This window comes from Leptinotarsa decemlineata, unplaced genomic scaffold (genome assembly GCF_025532065.1).
Source record: "Leptinotarsa decemlineata unplaced genomic scaffold, Ldec_3_MD MMD2_tig00000251_RagTag_RagTag, whole genome shotgun sequence".
Classification (NCBI taxonomy): domain Eukaryota; kingdom Metazoa; phylum Arthropoda; class Insecta; order Coleoptera; family Chrysomelidae; genus Leptinotarsa; species Leptinotarsa decemlineata.
Window position 1 is genome coordinate 7,848,170 of NW_027412547.1, and position 14,112 is coordinate 7,862,281.

Here is a 14,112-nt window from a genome sequence, read left to right on the forward strand (position 1 = left end):
TAGGGAATTGGTAATGCGTTATGAAGCAATTTTCAGATTATCATTCATTTTAGAATTGATCTAATTTGTTAATTTGCTTTCTGTCGATTTTTATTTTTTTGAGTGAAAATCATGCGTCGGACAAAGAAATACCAGGAGGTAAATAAATGAGGATTTTAAAAATGATTTCATTTTGAAAAGAAAGCATTGGCGTAGTACTTTTTCCCCAAAAATATTCAATGCGAAACCCGTAGGGATGCCACTGTTTGAAAAAATACAAATTTGTGTACATCAGAAAATGCGCCTTGAGACATGGAACATATGTACCAAATATGCCAAAGATGTCTACAAAATTATCTCAGTTATTATTAAAAAACTGATTATTTTTGAAAATTTTGCCACCCTGTATCTCAAAAGTTAAGGCGTTTAGGACATACGTCCATAGGAAGTTTTTTCCTTAAAATGGGTCTAAGAATTACCTCCTTAAATATTAGCATGTGTTTAAGGAACACCCTGTATATATATATATATATATATATATATATATATATATATGTGTGTGTGTGTGTGTATATATATACATATATAGAGAATTTCAAAAAAAGGTAACAAGTTGCTAACGGGAGAGCAGTTGTCGTGGGTTTTTTAATTTGTGGAACAACCTTTTTTTGGATGGGGCGCCACTTGATTTGATTTTCCTAAAATCAAAAAATATAAATATGCATACGTCAGAAAATTATTTAATAGTTGCTGCAGACTTAAACTCCAAAAATATGGTAGACAATAGACAAAAAAGCGGTTATTGTTTTCTTTAAAAAAAGTATGTGATCCGGTAACACATTAACAAATGAAATAATACGACGTCGCTGCAGCTGCAGTAGGATCTTACAAAACAACGTTATAAAGTAAATTCATTTGACTTTCATTACGTCTACACAAAATAATCATTGAAACGTTGAAAATAATTTTTGAAACGTTAGATGCATGTATGTACATATAATTCAAAAAGGAAACAACAGGTATATAGTTGGTCTCCAAAAATAGGTTGTCTGTGTAGTGGAAATCAACTCCGATGTAAAAAATTGGAAATTCCTCACCAAATGAGTCCCTTCTTTTCTGGATGTTATCAGCAACAGGCTGTCTGAGGAGTCGAGTAGATTCTGGACGTAGTCTGGAGAGTCAGAGAACGAAACAGTTCCGCTGTCAGGCGATACTATAAATATCCTGGATTCGAACGATATACCTATGTCGAACTGAAGCAATTCAACTTTTCTTGTTTTCAAAACTAGTCGGCAGCAAAAGACGATATTTGGGGATCCAAAAGGTTCCAAACCAGAACAAAACGTTCGGGATGGTTGGACGACCCACGCTCCTTGGAAAATACCAAAGGCTGTACTTGTCCGTAGCTTAATGGAAATCGCAGATCTACAGAAAGTGATCTCGGTTGTGATATTGGTTCCAGAAATCAAATGGTTAAAAAAAACTCACCTCCTCTAAGGGAAAGGCTTCCACTAAAATAATGCGCAACACAAAAATGGTAACTGACATGACACACTCTACTTTCGTTTCTCAACCGTCACCCAACCGTCACTACATCAACTATGCAATGAAATACAGAGTTATCAAGAAAATAAAATAGCTGATGTTTACTAGATTGGAACTCTGAAATTGTATACATGTATTTTTTGATTCTCATAATTGAATGATACATTTCGTAACAAGTGTTTTGGATTGTTGATAAAAGTCAACTTTTCACGTTACAATGGAAAAAAGTAATTTCATGAAAAAGGCACATTTTGTTACCTGTCATCAGAGATAAAATGTCAAACTTTTTTTCCCGTCACAGAAAAAACAGAATTATTATTGGTAATCTAGTTGCCTTGAAACTTTGTTGAAATACTATTTGTAAAATATTCTCACGTATATCATAATGTCATAAATTATTGTAACTGTCAACTACAGTTCAAATATTTTTCGAAATGCCGTTTTCCCATCAAGAAAAATAGCGTAAGAGCACTCCAACACTACAGCAATTCGTTTCCCGATCGTGAATTACCTTATAGGCGTTTTTTTGCTGTGCTTCATCGTCGATTCAGGAACAACGAATACGTTTTTGAGAAGAGAAGAACTAAAAAACGTTTTGTAAAATCTGATGATGACGTTTCAGCCTCCTTTAAGGTGAATCCAAATAATTCCATCAGAAATTTATTTAGAAAAATAGCTGTTCCACCGTCTGTTATCTAACGAATTCTGAAGAAACATAAGATTTCTCCATATAAGTTAAGACTGAAAGACCTGAAAGACGATTGGGGTTTTGTCGGTGGTTCATGAATAAATGTAGACAAGATCCAAACTTCTATAGAAATATTATATGGAGCGATGAGGCTAATTTTCCAAATTGTGGGATGTATAATAGAAATAATTTTCATTATTGGAGTAGACATAATATATTTCTAGTCCATCCCCACAATCCGCAAAGACGATTTAGTATTAATGTTTAATGTGGTCTATTTAGAGGCAGAATTGTCGGTCCATTTTTCTACCATGATTCTCTGCACGGACCCCGTTACATTAATTTATTAACAAGAGTGTTGAAAGAGTTTTTCGATTATCTTGATCTGGAGGCTCCTCAGATGATCTATTTTCAGCAGGATGGAGCACCACTTCATAATTTCAGTGGCATAAAAAGAATGTTGCAACTGTTTTGGAAACAAATGGATTGGTACAAATAGTCCTGTTGAGTGGCCTCCTCGTTCAACAGACATCATACCTCTGAATTTTTATTTTTGGGTATTTCTGAAAAATGAGGTGTATAAAATAAAACATAATAATGTAGATGAACTGAAAAATTATATTGAATCTATAATTAATAGAATTGCTGACCGAATTGTGTTGAAAGCAACAAGTAGTGTCAAGAGAAGGGCCCAAATATGTGTTCAACAAGAAGGCGGTGTTTTTGAATACTTACTATATATTTTATAGCTCTTTTTTCGCCAAAACTTTAGGAAAAAAGGTGATATGAGCTTTGTTGTTGAGAATGTTACTACGAATCGGAATGCATGATAAAATATAGGGTGTTTCATTAAAAAAAAATATCATTTTATGAAATATTTTGAAAACGCGAGTGTCAACTTGTTTTTGTTTTCGGCATCGAGTAGGCAATTGAAAATGCTACTAGTTTGCCCGTTTAACCGAATTCGTAGCATCAATAATAACGCAATTGGCAATTGTGCCGACTTAATTTGGAACACCTAGCATATTCTGTGCATGATGTATATTTCTTTGTAAAGAGTTTTTATTGGTCCATTTTATTAATTTTATTCTTCCTTCGAAATTTCATTACTTCATTTATAATAACGGAGAAGTAGAAACACTGATCTCTCTCACTACTAATAGATATTTTAATAGGTGTTTACATGGTTAGAATAATTGAACCTTTTTGAACCCGAAGCATCCGCCAAAATATCGCATCCAAGACATTACATACCTAGGAAAGATATTTTCATTCAAATTTTGAGACGCATTGAGCGATAACCTTATAAACTGATATATCTAGAGAACAAGGTTACAACTTTGAATTATTTTTCGAAAAATAAGGTTATGGAGTACATGCCCATTACAAGAGTGAATAATTTTGGACCCGTCCCTGCCCAAGGACTTTCTCAAAACACTATGAACCATTAAACAATTGATTCCAAACGTACCCATAATGGAATCATCGAGAGAGCTATGAACCGAAACAGCGACAAACAAATGCGAAGTGATTTCGATCGAATCTAATGAAACCGTAACGTCATGGCCTCAGTTGGTACCTACTGGCAAGGCAGTCTAGCTCGAGCCGTTTGAGGAGGTGTATCATTTAGATAGTGCGTTGTGTTTTATGACGTCCCAGATGCAGTATCGTCGAGGTTTTTTCTCAAATTGATGAATGTGAGTATGCATGGACCACATCATTCGTTTAGGAATCGACTTACGAATTTTCCGAGGGTTTATTCGTCTAATGAACGCCCTTTTCACGGTGTGAATTCAATTTCGTTTCGATGCTTGGCTGTTTACAGCAGAAACCTATCTGCAATTTGCAGTGTTTGAAGAATTATGGATGAAAACAATAACATTGTATGGTGGTGTTTCTTTTATTTGATTCTGTTTGTAAATAAAGATACTACATAGCTCACGCTCCTCCCACTAAAGAGTCAAATGAGAAAAGATTATTCATTTCCTTAAACGATTTTCAGTTTTACACATCTACGTTTTTCGCGACAAATAACTGCGAGTCTCTTTGTATGCATCTAAATTGAATAATGCACAAATAATTGGGGTCAATTTGTGATTTGGTTGTTTTCTTCTTCGGTTTCCAAGTAAAATATTTTCAGTTCCTTTGAACAACTCTGATTTACTGCAAAAGTAGAATAAATTAGTGTATGTCACGAGAGGCTATTACATTTAAATAGAAATACCTTCATTGGAGTGAACCTCAAGCAGTGCTGTTAGTCAGTTGCTGATTTGGCGATGTTGATTCCACAATTCAAAAAAGTAAGTTTTTTGTAAGACTTCATCTGAGTTATGATAATAATTTACTGAAAACAACATATATTTTTCATGGGTCAAATTAATATGCCGTTCGTTTATAATATAACGATATTGAATGAAAAAGGATTTTTTAGTGGAGAAAAATAGTTTTTTTTTTCATTTGCAAAAAAAATGTTGATATTTATATGGAATTCATTCCTTTCATTGGGTAGCCAGTATAACGTTTCAAAATAACAAATTTTCAACAGAAAACTTTTATTTCATAATGAAGGAAAGGGAATTGAATTTTTCTATGTTTTTTACCACTTTTATTTGTAACTAACGTCACTGCAGTTTCGTCCTATAAGGACATTTTCAAACTTATACATTAAACTAACAATGGTTCATTACATTAGCCCTTATGTACCACCCCTGTAGGTACTAATAGAGGTATTTGGCTTGATTGAGTACCTGAATTTACAGTTCACAATTCGCACAGTTCACAAAATGTGCCAATTTAAAACCGGTGAGTAAACTAAATCGATGTGATCATTTATTAGGTTGCACCCGCAATGTTTATGCTTGTGAATTTCCAAGGATTCTAAATAACTGAGTTTGTTACTCTTCCTTGCATAGTGCAAAATGTTCGTATCGTTCAGATTCTGAAACTTGTGGTTGCATGCCAAGGAATGGTTTGAAAACGTCGAATCATCTTTTCCTAGTCTGAAGGACCTTTCATGTTCAGCATACCGTTTTTGGAAATTTCGACTACATTATCCCACATAAACACTATTACACTCCGGATACTTAAGCTTACAAACTCCAAATTTCTCCAACTTGTCCACCGTATCTTTGGCATTGAGAAGGAAATCAGATAACCTGGCATGTGGTCTGAATGCCCCTTCCACATTGTTTTTTCTGAAGAAACCCGTAATTATCTCGGTTCTTTTTCCAAAATATGTTAGTTACCCATTTCTTGATTTCTGGTTGTTTGACCTGAGGGTATAATAATCTGTAAGTGAATTTACGGCTATGTTTTCTGACTAACTTCTGATATTATCTGCGTTGCATCTGTGCAACGTTGAATTGTAGGCTGCTAATTTATGGATGGAAAGAATCGCTTAGCATGGTAATGTCTGTATAGCTAGGTTTTATGAAAACATTGAACTCAAATTTATTCTGATTGTGTGTAATGGTTAGGCATAAGAAATTGATCTGTTTCTCTATCTCTGTTTCGAGTGTGAACTGAATGTTGCTATTGAGATAATTCCTGAATGGCATAAATTGATTCAGCTGTCGTGTAGTACCTCTGAAACAGGCGAGAATATCGTCTACATATCTGTATCGAAAATGAATATATTTTTTACCCAGATCGGAATTCACTATAGTGGTCTCCAAGCTGTTCATAAATATGTCTGCTAAAAGTGGACTAAGGGGTGAACCCATTGGTAAACCTGAATCCTGTTTATAACATTTGTTGTTGAACTGTAGGTAGCTCTGATAGGCACACATCGAAAGCTGTTGAAACTTCAAAGGAAGTGATATAGTCTACTCTGTCTATAGTCTATAGTCTGAAATGAGGGGCTTACACTGGTTGTACGGTATGTTGGGGAACATATTCTTTACATCGAATGAAACTAAAATTGAATTATGTGGCGTGGTTTGGTTCCTTATGCTTTCTACTAATGTCAGTGAATTTTTAATTCTGTGAGGTGGGATGAAATTGGTAATATTTTTGAACAACTTGTTAAGACGTATTCCTAGTTCTCTTACCGGACTATTTATACAGGGCTTTTCATGATGAGCGTTAATTAGCCGTTTCTGGCAAACTATTCAACGGATCAACCTGAAAATCCCACAGTATGCATAAGTCAGTATGACCTACACGCCTAAAATATTTCAGACGAAGCGGCGTTGTCGCTTCTACTATAAAGTAGCGGCTTCTTTGATTTTTCAAATGGAACACCCCGTATATAATATCATATTATAATTCATTATCACTTTGTCAACAAATTCATATACTATTTTCCTATACCTATCTATTACCGTTTAGAAGATATAAATTAATTTCGATATTTTTTTTTACCAAACATGAACTTTTATAAATGCTGATAATCTTGAACTCTCTTGCACTTAAACGATTAAATTTGAAATGGAGAGGATTGATACTATGAGGATCTTCACTCCGAGTCATATTTCTATTTGCCTCATACAGGTTATTCAAAAAATGCAGATACTTTGATCTCATGAAAAAATGAGTGGAACTCAATTTTTTCAAAAGGAACACCCTGTATATTTCAACATTTTTCAGCTCTACATCCAATTTTAGATTAACTTTGTTCAGATAATACTATTTCTATTTTGAACCGTTTTCGAGATAAACTGTTTCAAACGGAAACTGACGTGGTTTTCTTGCTCGTTTTTTTGAATTCATCACTTATTTTGGATATTCAACATTTTTTTTTATACTTAGTAATATTTCTTTTTGATCCAGTTTTTTTAACTGTCTCAGATCAGTCAATTCGAAATTGGTATGTACCTACCTTAGAAAAAGTTACAATTTGTATACATTGAGGTATTGGTCTCTAACGTACAACAGTACACATTGATATTTTTCAATAGTGTGCTTTGGAAAAATAAATAAACCAATTATTTAACGTCAGATTTTCGTTGGTGGTTTTGACTGATTGTGATAGCTACCAATTATAATAGAATAATGTCAAGATTAGGTTACATTAATGAAGATTTCTTGAATTTAATAATAATTTATGGTGAGTGCAATAGAATTGCAAGTAAAACATGCCGAGTATTTCATGAAAGATATCCACAACTTCCGAAGCCGAATAATAATGTGATAAATCGACTATTAAAAACTGTAGGTTGAATGGAACCTTCCATCCAAAAATCATTCGTAAGAAGACTAAAGTGGATGATGATGACAATGGTATACCAGTTTTGGGATACTTACATGCATTTCCAAATGCTTCTCTGCACGAGGCTGAAAGGGAGATAGGTATACCCTACGTGACAATTTGTCGAATTCTTAATAAGCATAAATGGCATCCCTATAAGTTCTACTGTGTCCAACATTTGAAAGAGACTGATTTACCTCGTAGAGTGGAATTCTTTGAATGGTTACTTATCAAGACTCAAGAGGATGAACATTTCCTTGACAATATCATATGGACAGATGAGGCCAAGTTCACAAAAAATGGAGTTTTCAATAGAGACAACAGTCATTATTGGGCGCCAGAAAATACCCATGTTGTCCGCCAAAGGGGTTTTCAAGAAAGATGGCAATTCAATGTATTTTGTGCCATAAAGAATGAGTCAATTTTTTATATCGAGTTTTATGATGATAATTTGAATGCATCAAAATATGAAGATTTACTGAGGAATGGAATTCAAATGATTTTAAATAATAGACTAGAAAGAGAACGTGTATGGTACCAAATGGATGGTGCTCCACCCCATAATTCTCATTCAGTCAGCGAAGCTTTAACCGAAATCTTCGAAGACAGATAGATTGGTAATAATGGACCTCTTCGTTGGCCTCCTAGAACACCAGATCGCAATCCATTAGATTATTTCGTGTGGGGTTTCATTAAAAATATGGTTTACTCTACTCCAATAACAACAATGGAAGATATGAAATCGAGAGTTACAACTGCTTTCAATAGTTTGACTCCAGACTTTATCAGAAGCGCTACACATGACAATCTTTTGAAGAGATTACATGTTCGTTTAAGTAGAGGTGGAGAAGTGTTTGAACATATTCTGAAATACACTGACGATTAAATTAACTCATTAATTTATGGATTTATTATTTTCAGTTCGTGTTTCAGCGTTAATAAAACTATTGTTTGAAGAGAAGTTTCATTCGATGATTGAGGAGTATTTTAATAATTATCTTTTCATTGTATTATCTGTGACTGATTGAGAAACATCAAACGAAATCTGTTTTACAAAACTGAGTGATGAACAAGGAAACCATGTCAATTTTCATTTGAAACAGTTTATCTCGAAAACGGTTCAAAATAGAAATAGTATTATCTGAACAAAGTTAATCTAAAATTGGATGTAGAGCTCAAAAATGTTGAAATATACAGGGTGTTCCACTTGAAAAAATTGAGTTCCACTCATTTTTTCATGAGATCAAAGTATCTGCATTTTTTTGAAGACCCTGTATGAGGCAAATGAAAATATGACTCGGAGTGAAGATACTCATAGTATTACTCCACTCCATTTCAAATTTGATCGTTTTAGTGCAAGAGAGGTCAAGATTATCAGCATTTATAAAAGTTCATGTTTGGTAAAAAAAATATCGAAATTAATTTATATCTTCTAAACGGTAATAGATAGGTATAGGGAAATAGTATATGAATTTGTTGACAAAGTGATAATGAATCATAATATGATATTATATACGGGATGTTCTATTTGAATAATCAAAGAAGCAGCTACTTTATAGTAGAAGCGACAACGCCGCTTCGTCTAAAATATTTTAGGCGTGTAGGTCATATTGACTTATGCATACTGTGGGATTTTCAGGTTGATCCGTTGAATAGTTTGCCAGAAACGACTAATTAACGCTCATCACGAAAAGCCCTGCATACGAAACTACCGGTCTCATGGTGTTATCCTCTTTATGTGTTTTCATCAGGTCATATAGTTTAGTTATGGTGTTATCCTCTTTATGTGTTTTCATCAGGTCATATAGTTTAGGGCAAGAAGGGTTCATGTTGGTGATTCTCCGTTTCTCTGATTCTGTAAAAATGATTTTAGTATCTGAGAGGAAATTTTTCAGTTCATTTTGACTATTTTTCGTTGGGTCTTTCTTGATGACAGTAAGGTTTTCATTTTGAATGACTGAAAGCGATGGCATCCAATTCATCAGCTTTCGTGAAAACAAGATCATTTTTTCTTATCTTTTGTGGTATAGTTTTTATTATGCCTGTTTCTCTACTTTTTGATAAAGAGAATTGATGGTTCTGAATTACTTCATTGATCTTGTATGCACCTATATCTCTGTTATGTGTCTGTTTCAATGCAATAGCTGTATCTGTTATAAACGTATCCAAACTGTTTTTATTAATTATTGTTGGTGTATATTTCGGCCCTTTGGACATTGTTGAAATTTCCTTTTTGTTAAACTTCACTTTGGTTAAGTTAATAATTCTTTCGCTGAACTGGATATCTGGTTATTTTATAAACTCATAATTGCTATCAATTCAAATATAGGTATTCAGTTTTGAAGCAACTTGAGGGTATTAATTGATGCAAATTCCAAGCGTTAGATATTTCTGAGATGAAACTAATACCGGGTGCCGCAATTTTAATTGCACAAGTTTCACGTGTTCAAATTCTAAATTTCGATATTTTCACAAGCAATTTGACCGATTGAGTTTGTTGTACCTACGAGGGATATATGAATATATTCAAATGCAAAATTGTGACATTCAGCCAAAAATTCAATACCCAGCAATTTCCTCATCACATTGATAATGTTATAATGGAGAGAATAGATAATATACGGGATTTAGGAGTCTATTTTGATCGTCATCTGACATTAATCACAATATAAACTCAGCTTACCGCACTTACGGTTTTATTATAAGGAACTGTAAGAATTTCCATAATATACCTACGCTAACTTATCTGCATTTCAGTTCGGTGAGGCCAAAACTAGAATATGGGTCCATAATATGGAATCCCATATAAAATAAATATACATTTGCAATTTACAGAGCACAAAAAAAAATCTGAAATTCCTCAGTTTCAGAATTATTGGAACGTATCTTCCAAGAAATTGTAATTAGTCTGATCTGCTTCATGAATGCGAATTTGTAACATTAAAGAAACGAAGAAATCAGGCATCTGTTCTGTATCTGGTATCCGTAGAGTAGGGAGGGTGTTGTATTATACCAACATATAATGAAACTGATAACGTTTGGTAATTATTTAGTTTTTATGTCATACGAATTGACATAATGACATAATGATACATTTCATTGAACTTTCTACATGTTCTGCTGATAATTTTGTCACACTGTCCAAAAATAATAAACAAATTCTTAAGAACTTCGTTTGAATAGTTTTGTTCCATCGTTTTGAAGGTATTTGCAACTTCTGAAGTGACGAAAATGTCGATATTATTAGGAGAATGTCACAACGCTACTGTCAAATAGTAATCATGGCCTGCTTACCAAATACCGAATGGAAATACCATTCTGAAGGGACATTTTCACAAATAAATGTTCATAAGTCCGAAACTTGACTAGTTAGGTATAGGTATGATATACATAGAAAGAAAGCAAATTTCAGCAGCTTTCCGAATTTTCAATAATATACAGGGTGTTCCATTTAAAATAATCAAATTTCAGCAACTTTTTCAAGCAAACGAAAAAACTGTATTTTTTTACCACCCTGTATTGAAGTAACGGAGATTAGGCTGACGTGTGGGAAGTGTCCAAGTATCACCTAACTCCAAACCAAATTTCGATATCATAGTACTTCTTAACTAAAAGATATCGGCATTTTTAGAAGTCATGATTTTTGAAGAAAAAAATTGAAATTAATTTTTATTTCGAAAACAGTAACAGATAGGTATAGGGAAATATCAAGAAAAGTTGTCGGGCAATTGTTGGAGATTCCAAAAATAATATTATATACAGAGTGTTCCATTTGAAAAATCAAAGTTGCTACTGCTTTCTAATAGAAGCGGCAACACCGCATTGTCGAAAATATTTTAGTTGGCTAGAGAATGTCCGAAAATGCCCTCCATTAAATTTTCAAAGTGGTCCGTTGTCTGGTTCACCAGAAACGTCTAATGTGCCATCCACCGTGAATCAGCCTGTATAGTACATAAGAGTTCTCCAACCTAATTATCTGTTATTATGCCTAGCAAAACTTGTACTGATTATCATGTATGTATGTATGTATACAATGTGGTCTACTAAGTCTGCAACAAATGGGAATCTTTTTCATTATCGATTTCTCAGAAAAATTTATTCTTGACAAAAGTTGGTGCATGTTCCAAATCTATACCAAGTGTACCTGAAATGGCTTTATGACAAACACCATACAAGATGTAGCAAAAAATATAAAGTTTGATCGATGGAAAAGTACCCTTATTTCAAAAAAATAGAAATATGTTGAAGAGAAAAGTTGCTTAGAATTAAAAGTTATGTTCAGATACGAAGTCATGGCCTGCTATTCGATTTTTTTTCTTTTGGAAAATTTTGAATTACCCCCGTATGATACATATTTTTATACTATTTTGATTTAATATGTATTTGAAATAGCCACAATCAAATCGCTTGCCATGGCGATGGGTCACCATGCGCAAGCGATTGTGCGATTCTAGTCCGACTGGTCTCGCCACACTGAGCTCGAATACCTATAGTGTATACAGTTGTGTTTAGTAAAGTATATGTAAGCTGTGCTTTACCAAATAAATGTTTTTTTTTCAATGAAATATGTCTGACAGTGAAAATTTAGAAGGTGAAAGTTAGCAGCCTCCTGCAAAGAAAGCAAAATCACACTACGACACGTCATCAGTAAGTTAAATATATTTTTATATGTCGTAATTGAAGTGTGCATTTATCTGTGTATTAAGCCCTCGTATAATTGGTCTGTCTCAAGGATCAGTAATTGTAAACTCTACTCTCTTGGTAGATATAAATTTACACAATTTGCATAGCATATAACAATATTGAATCAATTATTATCAATTTTGATTTCATTCTTATGAAAACACTTGCTTGAAGAAATCATTTCATAAAGACTGATATAATTGTATTTCAAAATCAGCTGATAGCTAGTAGCGCACGAATATATTTCTTTCTATTTGTTAACAGGAAAATAAAAAAAAATAATCACTTATTTTTCTAACGGTGGTGGAATTTATATTGAAACATTTCTCATTGATATTTCTGTACCTCAGAGTAAACTATTGTAACTGACATTTTGCAAACTTTACAAGAGAGCAGTTTTAATGTTAAATTTTCCTTTTTATTATTTTTCACGATTTTCAATGATAATTAAAGGCCATCAACTTGTAATATTCCTTGATATATTATTCTAACTAAATAGTAGTGAATAATACCATATGATTTCTCCCTCCCAATTTGATTGGGAGCAGTTACAACTTTTTACCTCTAATGATTTTATTGTGCCGCAAATAAAATTTTAAATATCGTAACTGCTTAAATATTGAAAGAAGGTTTCAAAAACTCATTTTATTATAAGACAACTGTTTATTGAACTGTACATACAAAAATAATAATGCATTAATAATCTTCATTAATCTGGGTAATCTAGGGCAGCCGCAGAAGAATCTATGTTTTTATAAAAATGGTGAAAACAAGAAGGGACCTATGTCAGCAGTTTTTGTAAATCCTCAAATTCATTTTTGTTGATAGACCTAGGCTTTGTATTCATAACTGGTAGTTCTGTAGGCTACACTTGGTTGGGCTCGTTCCTCCGCCGATTAGGTTCTAGGTCCACAATTTTATATTCTTCTTGGAAGTTGGTTTTATAGAAAAGCTTGTTTGGTTCAGATGATCCAAGTGGCCGTTCTACTGCTTCACTTATTAAAAACTTCTCTCTGTTGGTTTTAGATTTGTTGTTTTAAAGAGGTGCTTTTTTGTTCATGAAGTGACTTTGAGTTTTTAAAGTCTTTGGGGGTCATGTCATACACCTCTATCAAATATTTGAATCGGCACCATCATTTGTGTCTGACCAACCAGCTTTTTGGCCTTCTCAATCACGGAATGAACTTCATCAACTTCCATATGGGTATGCCCTTTCAATGAATATTTGTGAGTAATCACTTTCAACGTAGGCATTGTTCTCAAAATCCACACGTGAGCTGACACTATCATAAAATTTCGATTATGACCTGCGCAATTATCTGACCAAACATGAAAATAATAATTTATTGAGGACAACAACGATAAAAATAAAAACAACGCTAAAAATTAATTGGCGCTCCGGGGCGACTTCATCGATTCCAGTGGCACATTTGCTTTTTCAGCTGCAGGAAAACCCGGAAAAACCTGCAGCACCACATCATCTGAAGCTCTTGATCTACCAATGTCCTCTCTCTCTCTCATAAAACAAAATGTAGGGTGTCTCCAGAGGCTCCAATAGATTCAATACATCGCCAGAACACTTCGTGATACAACCATCGTCAAACTTAAACCAGTCCGTTTCGTCTTTGACCAATGCGTAATAATGGCCAGATTCAACGCCAGAACCACAGTGAACAATGACTGCATGAATATTATAATAGTGATCTGCCAGATTGAAATGTTCATCTATTTCGAACCTTCCAAAGAGTTTCTTGCTTCCGTCAGAGGTTGAGTCTTGTTTGAAGATCATCAGTGTTATTATTAAATTGACTGGTGCCTGAGCTATACTTGTTTCCTTATAACAGTCAGTTAGTTTGGCACATGTTTGGCAATATAGTCGATTATCATCTGTTAAAAATTCCATTTTCAGATGATTCATCAATAAGCTTGGCACGGACTGGTTATTAGTCATGTTAGGAAAAGCTAGATGAAGTTCCAGAAAATCACATAAGTTTTTGCTACCTCTTGAACATTTATTACAGAGTAAACA

The 14,112-nt window shown here is 33.7% G+C and overlaps 1 protein-coding gene across 3 annotated transcripts in view; it reads left to right on the forward strand.

Moving 5' to 3' along the window:
• Positions 1-3,773: 3,773 nt before the first annotated feature.
• The window catches only part of RhoBTB (Rho-related BTB domain containing), a 147,751-nt gene continuing 137,412 nt past the window's right edge, over positions 3,774-14,112 (forward strand). The window contains exon 1 of one of the 3 annotated variants that reach the window (XM_074173629.1): positions 3,774-3,909. The gene's annotated coding sequence lies outside the window, so the exon portion shown is untranslated. Of the gene's footprint in view, positions 3,910-3,940; positions 4,513-11,899; positions 12,048-14,112 lie in introns of those variants that run through there. The other 2 variants (XM_074173631.1, XM_074173634.1) reach the window with 2 other exon arrangements.